The sequence below is a fragment of the Cyclopterus lumpus genome, chromosome 14 (genome assembly GCF_009769545.1).
Source record: "Cyclopterus lumpus isolate fCycLum1 chromosome 14, fCycLum1.pri, whole genome shotgun sequence".
Lineage (NCBI taxonomy): Eukaryota > Metazoa > Chordata > Actinopteri > Perciformes > Cyclopteridae > Cyclopterus > Cyclopterus lumpus.
Window position 1 is genome coordinate 6975711 of NC_046979.1, and position 7408 is coordinate 6983118.

The following is a 7408-nucleotide window of genomic DNA, read 5'->3' on the forward strand; positions in this document are numbered from 1 at the left end:
TGTCTGTTTAATTCGTCTCTGGACCTAATTTTTAACAAAGGATGATGTCATGATATTTTGTAGGTGAAATTAAGGGGAAAAAGGTGTATTTGGTACAGATAAACCATAAATAAACCCTTATGATGGAAGGTAATATCAGCTCAAAATAAAAGACAGAAGATTGGACAGTGACACCTAGTGGTTTTATTTAGTACTTTACTTTTGTAAACGTCTTTTCTTGTTTTGTATTCATAAACAAATGCATTTATGGATACATCTCTGGATCGCTGTAGTTCAGTCCTTAGATGGCGCTGCTAGAGGTGATTATAATATTGGGCATAAGTTCCCCCTCTAGAGTTATGCCACATCTGCTCTAAAAATACAACCCACATGCCAATAAAAGAGAAACATAATGCGCTAATAGTTCATATTATTGTTATTGTGTTGAAGTTATTTATTGTTACTGACTTTTTTTAGAAGAGTAGTTCAACTTCAATCTATATTTATACAATAGCGGTTATAGTGCCATAATTTAATATCAAAATAGGTAAAATGATTACAGAGGGAGTATCACTTTACACAGGGGAAATGCTGGCAATAATGTTTGCATTACAGTGGATAGAGGACACAGGACCATTGAGGGCAATCATTTGTTCGGACTCAAGTGCATCATTAGAGAGCTTACAGATCAGCCATTCAGACAGTAGACCGGACCCCCTTATTGAAATACAGCAAACATCATACAGGATTCAAATGATGGGTTTGACATAGTGTTCCAGCCCATGTTGGTGTCAGGGGAGGAAAGTGGGAGAAAGGAGATGAAGGAACAGGAGAGAGGAAGCAGTGTTATGATTCGGACACACTGGGCTGAACAGTACGCTACAAAGAATAGGGAAACATGAAACAGGCATGTGTGACTATTGTGGGCCAGAGGAAACAAACACACATGTTATTTTAGACAGCTAATTGGAGAGAAGACAGCTAATTGGAAGCCTCTGCAAGAAAAAAGTAAATTTAGATATAGTATATAACTAAAGTGATATCAAGTACTATTACAGGAACTAGAACATTTCTTAAGAAATTTAGATGGTGTGGCTACTACCGAGAGGTGTTTATATACATATATTATATATATATATATATATATATATATATATATATATATATATATATATATATATATATATATATATACATACACTAGAAAAAGCAATTCTGGATTTTCTACCAAACCATTTAAAACCCTGTAAAAAAACCATGACCAAATCACCAAAATAGTATTATCAATAGAGCGGAAAGAACGCGTTGATATATTTGTTATCTTTGTGGAGTAAATGTAACCCGAGCAACTCTGAAGCTGTTTCTCCTCTGATCTCTCTATAAAGACACAAACACACGTGCGCTCACACGTGCGCTCACACGTGGCGATTCCCGCGCGTGCACTTTGCTGTTCGCGCGCATGCACGTGGCTCTAACTTGTAACTTTAACTTGTAACTTTAAGTCATAACTTCATCTTGTAACTCTAACTTGTAACTTCAACTTGTAACTTCAACTTTAACTTTAACTAACTTTAAATGTAACTTTAACTTTTAATATAACTTTAATTTTAACTTTAAATGTAACTTTAACTTCAACTTTAACTTGAACTAACTTTAAATATAACTTAAAGCATGTCCTCTTCCCACCCCCCTGCACTGGACTGTGTAGATAATAAAGATTTAATCGGGGAGGTGGGGGCAGCAGAGGAAGGGGTCTCTGTGTGGCAGCGGCGGCCATACATCTCCTCCTCTGCCTCAGTCCAAACAAAGCTCCCTGGGTACGGAGCGTCTCCAGTATATGCCAGATTTATTTAGTTACATTTAAAGTTAAAGTTACAGTTAAAGTTACATTTAAAGTTACAGTTACATAGTTACAGTTACATTTAAAGTTACAGTTAAAGTTACAGTTACATTTTAAGTTACATTTAAAGTTAGTTACATTTTAAGTTACAGTTACATTTTAAGTTAGTTACATTTAAAGTTACATTTAAAGTTACAGTTGCATTTAAAGTTACAGTTACATTTTAAGTTACATTTAAAGTTAGTTACATTTTAAGTTACAGTTACATTTTAAGTTAGTTACATTTAAAGTTACATTTAAAGTTACAGTTGCATTTAAAGTTACAGTTACATTTAAAGTTACATTAAAAGTTACAGTTACATTTAAAGTTACATTTAAAGGTACAATTACATTTAAAGTTACAGTTACATTTAAAGTGAAATTTATTCTTTTCATGTGTATGTTCTTTTGCTCTGCGTTGGATAGTAGCTGTAAACTAGAAAATGGCAGCGGCCATACATCTCCTTCTCTGCCTCAGTCCAAACAAAGCTCTCTGGGTACGGAGCGTCTCCAGTATATGCCCGATTTATTTAGTTACATTTAAAGTTACAGTATGTGTCTGTGTGTATATATGCATGTGTGTGTGTGTTTGTGCGTGTGCGTGTGTGTGTGTGTGTGTGTGTGTGTGTGTGTGTGTGTGTGTGTGTGCTTGTGTCACAGACACACACATAGAGAAGCTCACCTTCGACTCCCACCCCATTGTGGCGCAGATGGAGAGCAGCAGTGAGACGAACACACACAAACAAGTAAGACATCTCATACCGGGGTCCCTGCTGTCTGGGTGTGTTGCTGCAGCCGTGTGATGAGCAGGGTCTGTGTAGGTCTCACAGGCAGGCCCGTGGCTCTCCGGGTCTCACAGGCAGGCCACGGAGCCCGAGGGCCGGTTCCGTAGGTCGGGGGCTGTACTGTATCCGATTTTGGACCACCGTCGTCGGATGTTAGTGAATCCCCCCCATCATATACCAGGGGCGCGAGGTGGAGTACCGGGGGCCTTAAAACTCGTGGTGACCGAGCTTTTGAGGCAGTAGCACCAACGCTGTGGAATGCTCTGCCTGCACCCCTAAGGTTTGCTGATTCAATAGTGTCATTTAAACACCAACTCAAGACATACCTGTTTATACTGGCGTTTGGTTAATTACATATTCTATGGCCTGCTTTTAATCTGTTTTGTTTATTTATTTTTCTTATTGGTTTTATTATGTTTTTTACTGCACCATCTTTTACTGTGCTCTTTTAACTGTTGCAATGTGTTGGCCCCTGTTATTGTCAATTTGTTTTAATTGAGTATTGTACTGCACTTTGGGACCCTTTGTCTGTGATAAGTGTAATATACATGAACCATACTTACTTACTTACTTACGAGAGTCGGAAACATTTTTCAGAAAGGAGAATGGGGAAGATATGAGACGAAAACCCTCAAAATAATAAAAACGTTTTTGGACGGGAGCTGGATAAAAAAAAAAAAAACAGACTTAATCCATTATAACCTAGAGTTCAGAACAGGAAGCAGAGTTGTAGTCTTACACCCTTCTCTGCATTTAAATTCTTCTATTTGGGTTGAATCCGGTGGACTCAAACCAAATATAAAGACATGTTTACTTTAGGTTAGGGCACTCCCACAACTAGAAAAAATACATCTACATGTGTAATCTTCTTGTGGGATATATATATATATATATATATATATATATATATACACACACAAATAAATAAATACATAAATAAACACAAACCTGGTGTGGTTTCTAAACTGTGATTGGATAATTCCAGTTTGGGAATTTGAGGTTTTAATGAAATATGACATTTTTAAGTCATAGGGCCATGTTTAAATGATTTACACAACAAAGTCAACATATTTTGAGAAAAAAGTAATAATTATATTTGAAAAAGTATATTGTTGTATAGTGTTATAATATAGTAAACTGGAGACTGAATACCAGACCAAACACAAACAAGTCTTTGTGGAAGAATAGTTTCTATACAACAATGTAATGACAGTCAGATTTAAACATGGACTTTAATTACATCTATTTCTGGTAATAAGTAATCTTACTTGACTATTGATATAGTGCACACTGTAACAAGTTTCTCTAGTTTTCACAGTAATATCACCGTATACTGGCCATAATCTTACTGTACTCCTATACAGCATTTTGCTGTAGATCTGCAAAGCATCATGGTCAAAATTAATTCCCGGGTGAATCCTACTGTAAATAAATGTCACTGTGAATCACAATACATTACATGTACACTGAGATCAACAGTAACACACACAAACAGTCAAATACCTTGTATGTGTTCACTTACCTGTCCAATAATGCTGATTCTAGCAACAGAAAAAATGATGGATCAAACTTCTTGACTTTTAAGCTCGTGACAAACAGGTCAAACTCAATTCAGAATGGCAAATTTATTTTATTGACAACTCCTGAATCCACACGGGCAGCAAAATGGAAATCATTTCACATGTAAACATGTTGTTTAAGGTCACTTAAATGTTTTGAGTGTTGGCAGGACATACAGACACACGGACACACAAAGAGATGTTATCCCACTGAAAGTCTTCTTCGATTATTTGTCAACATGGTCATATTAGTGGGTTTCTTACTGTACGTAAAGTTGAGCATGCAGAAGAACTTTCCCAGCAGCCTTCATTTAAAACACCAAAATGGATTAATTATGGTCAGTATTGTTATTTTTTTTAACAGTATAGAGTTTAGGATCACATCCTTCAGATAACAAATGTGTAACACGTCAGAGGCCTCGTAGACAGTGTTAACGTCCCAAAGTATTGAAATCCCACTGTAGAGATTTTACTTAGAGCCAGTCGATGATTGAAACCATTAAACAACATTATTTTAGGAAAGATTGTTCTTTGAAATGCTGACACAAAACAAATTCCAAAGCAAGTGAGCATAAAATCACACAAAATGTTATTTACACCTGCGCGCAAATCTCCAAACCCCCTGTAGCAGTGCGAACCCGCCGAGCAACTCTGCCTTTTAATTAACTTTTAAATTATTAATGAATTAATCAGTGGCGCTAATGGAGCTACGTTTCATTTAGGACCTATTTCTGGTGTGTAATTACTGCTGGGCTTTAATTTTCCCAACACTCACACCTCCCTCATTTCCCAATAAGACTGAACGGCGTCTGCCTGTTCAAAGCAGCATTTATCTTCTCATTTAATTTTTTTAATAATTCCCCACTGAAAACTACCAGATTTGACTGCCTAATGTTAGAATATTGTGGAGCACCGGAGCCATAAATGTTGTTGGCATATTAAGGGCAGAAAACCTCCCAAAACCAGCAAAGAGACACACAGCACTGACATATTAACGCCCTTTAAAGTTACGGCTAACGTGATTGCAAATAGCTGCCAGTTCTTCTGTGTCTGCTGAATGGAGAGTCTGAGCATTCATGTGAAGACAAATGTCCAATATTCTCTCTTTTAGCTCTGGTTTGGTTTGCTGAGAAATAAATCTGTCTCTTTGAAAACGGTTTGGCTTTCTAACTGTTGCAAACTACTGCAAACTACCACTAACTACTGCAAATTACCGCTAACTGCTACAAACTACCGCTAACTGCTGCAAACTAACGCTAACTGCTGCAAAGTGCTGCTAACTACCTCTAACTAGTTTTATAATAAAGTTTTAATCAGTTATGATTCAATAAATATAAATGTTTACTTGCGCAAACGTATTGTGTACATATTGTGTTGACATTAAAAGAATGTATATTTTACAAGAAAATACATTTTGTTGTTTACTTATTGTGCAGTTAAATGTTCCCTTTCAATGATTAAAGGTCATGTTTCTGGATTAATACTACGGCAGCATTACTATGTATGTAGATGTTTACCGTTGTACTTATGTTAATTTCTAATTACCTTGAATTTGCAAGGACAGTGCTTTGCAATGTTTTGTGACAATCTGATGTAACAAAGGCTTTAAAGGTCAGAATTTACAAAGAAAACACGTGTTCAGGTTATAAAACATAACCCATTGTTGTAGATTAAACAACACAAAGTATATGAAGTAGTTAAAATGAGCTCTGCTTTGAGCAACAGCAATATTAAAGTGCCGCTTTTATATTAATACATCAATAATGATCCAATTATATAGTAGTAATGACAGTAGCCACTCTGCATTAATATATATCTTCTTTTTTCTTTTTTTTAAATTACATTTTAAATGCAGGATTTTTACTTGCAACAGAGTATTTTTTAAAATCTTCTACATGGATTAAAGTGAGTGAAGCAGCTATTGATCTAGAAATAATGTTTCCGCTGAACAAACACACATTTTGTTGTTTTTGTTTCAGTAAATCAGATGTTCAGACAGTCGACCAGCTGGTCCACTGCCAGCTAAAATATCCATCACATTTACGGCTTCGTGGCTTCTCATCCATACGGAGAAGCTGAACTAATGTATTTGATATAAATATTTTAGCATTATTGGGACTCAGCTGCATCATAAAGGCTGATGTCAAAGGTCCCGTAGGAATAACCCAGAGCTGTTTGTAAATAACTTAATAAAATATATTCTTATATCATCAATCAATTCTAACTTTGCCCCAAAATTACATGATAATGTTAATGTTATATTATGTTGCATTTTTTTTTTTGTCCACTCTGGGGGACAGATGATCTTTCCCCTCCCAGCTGGACCAATTAAACCAGTGACCTTCCAGTCACACACCTGCTGGCATTAAGATAAGTGCTTTTATTATTTACCCCATCAAACATTTATTGCCTCTTTGAATCTGAATTAATGCGATATGGAGTCTCAATATCTTTACATTTATAGTTTGCCTGCATTAAAAATGAATTATTTGTTTAATTTCATTTATTCTTCTTATATTTTTTAGAGCTCTTGAGTACCCTAAACAAAACCTCTTTTTAGAGCTCTTCAGTACCCTAAATATGAAGTAAAACTCTCTTTGGCCACTTGGGGCAGCAGAAACAAGCTGACATATCGCCTTATAAAGTTAATATGACAAACATGTTGGAAGACAGTTGTTCACACAAACCGTACGAGGACCTAAACATAACTAAATAGTTTTGTTGACTAAAACTTAAAAAAGTATTTCATGATCTTTTCCTGTGACATTTATATTGACAATACTTTATGCATGGGAAGAGCTTAAATTGATTTGTTGCTCGACTTTAGTAGGAAAACAATGAGGAGAAACCTAAGATACAATTGGAAGAAGATACAATGGTTAATTATCTCTGGAGCCATCAGATTTATCCCATGGCCTCTTTGTGGGAACCGCTTCTAAAACCACTTTGCAGTTACTTATTTATTTTATTCCTCTTTTTGATGTTGCTGCCGGTTCCGCCGCTCGGCTCTGAAGTTTATGTGACTTCTCCTGTGTATTTTGTAACCTACTTAACTCTGACTCACGGGTTGAATGGAGCTAAAAACACATAAATAATATGAACTTCCAGTTCTTAAACTACATCAAAGTTTTATTTGAGCGGTACGTTTTGGATGTTACGGCCGACACGCTTCAAGTGCATCGGTGGACTGAAACGGTTCCATCTTT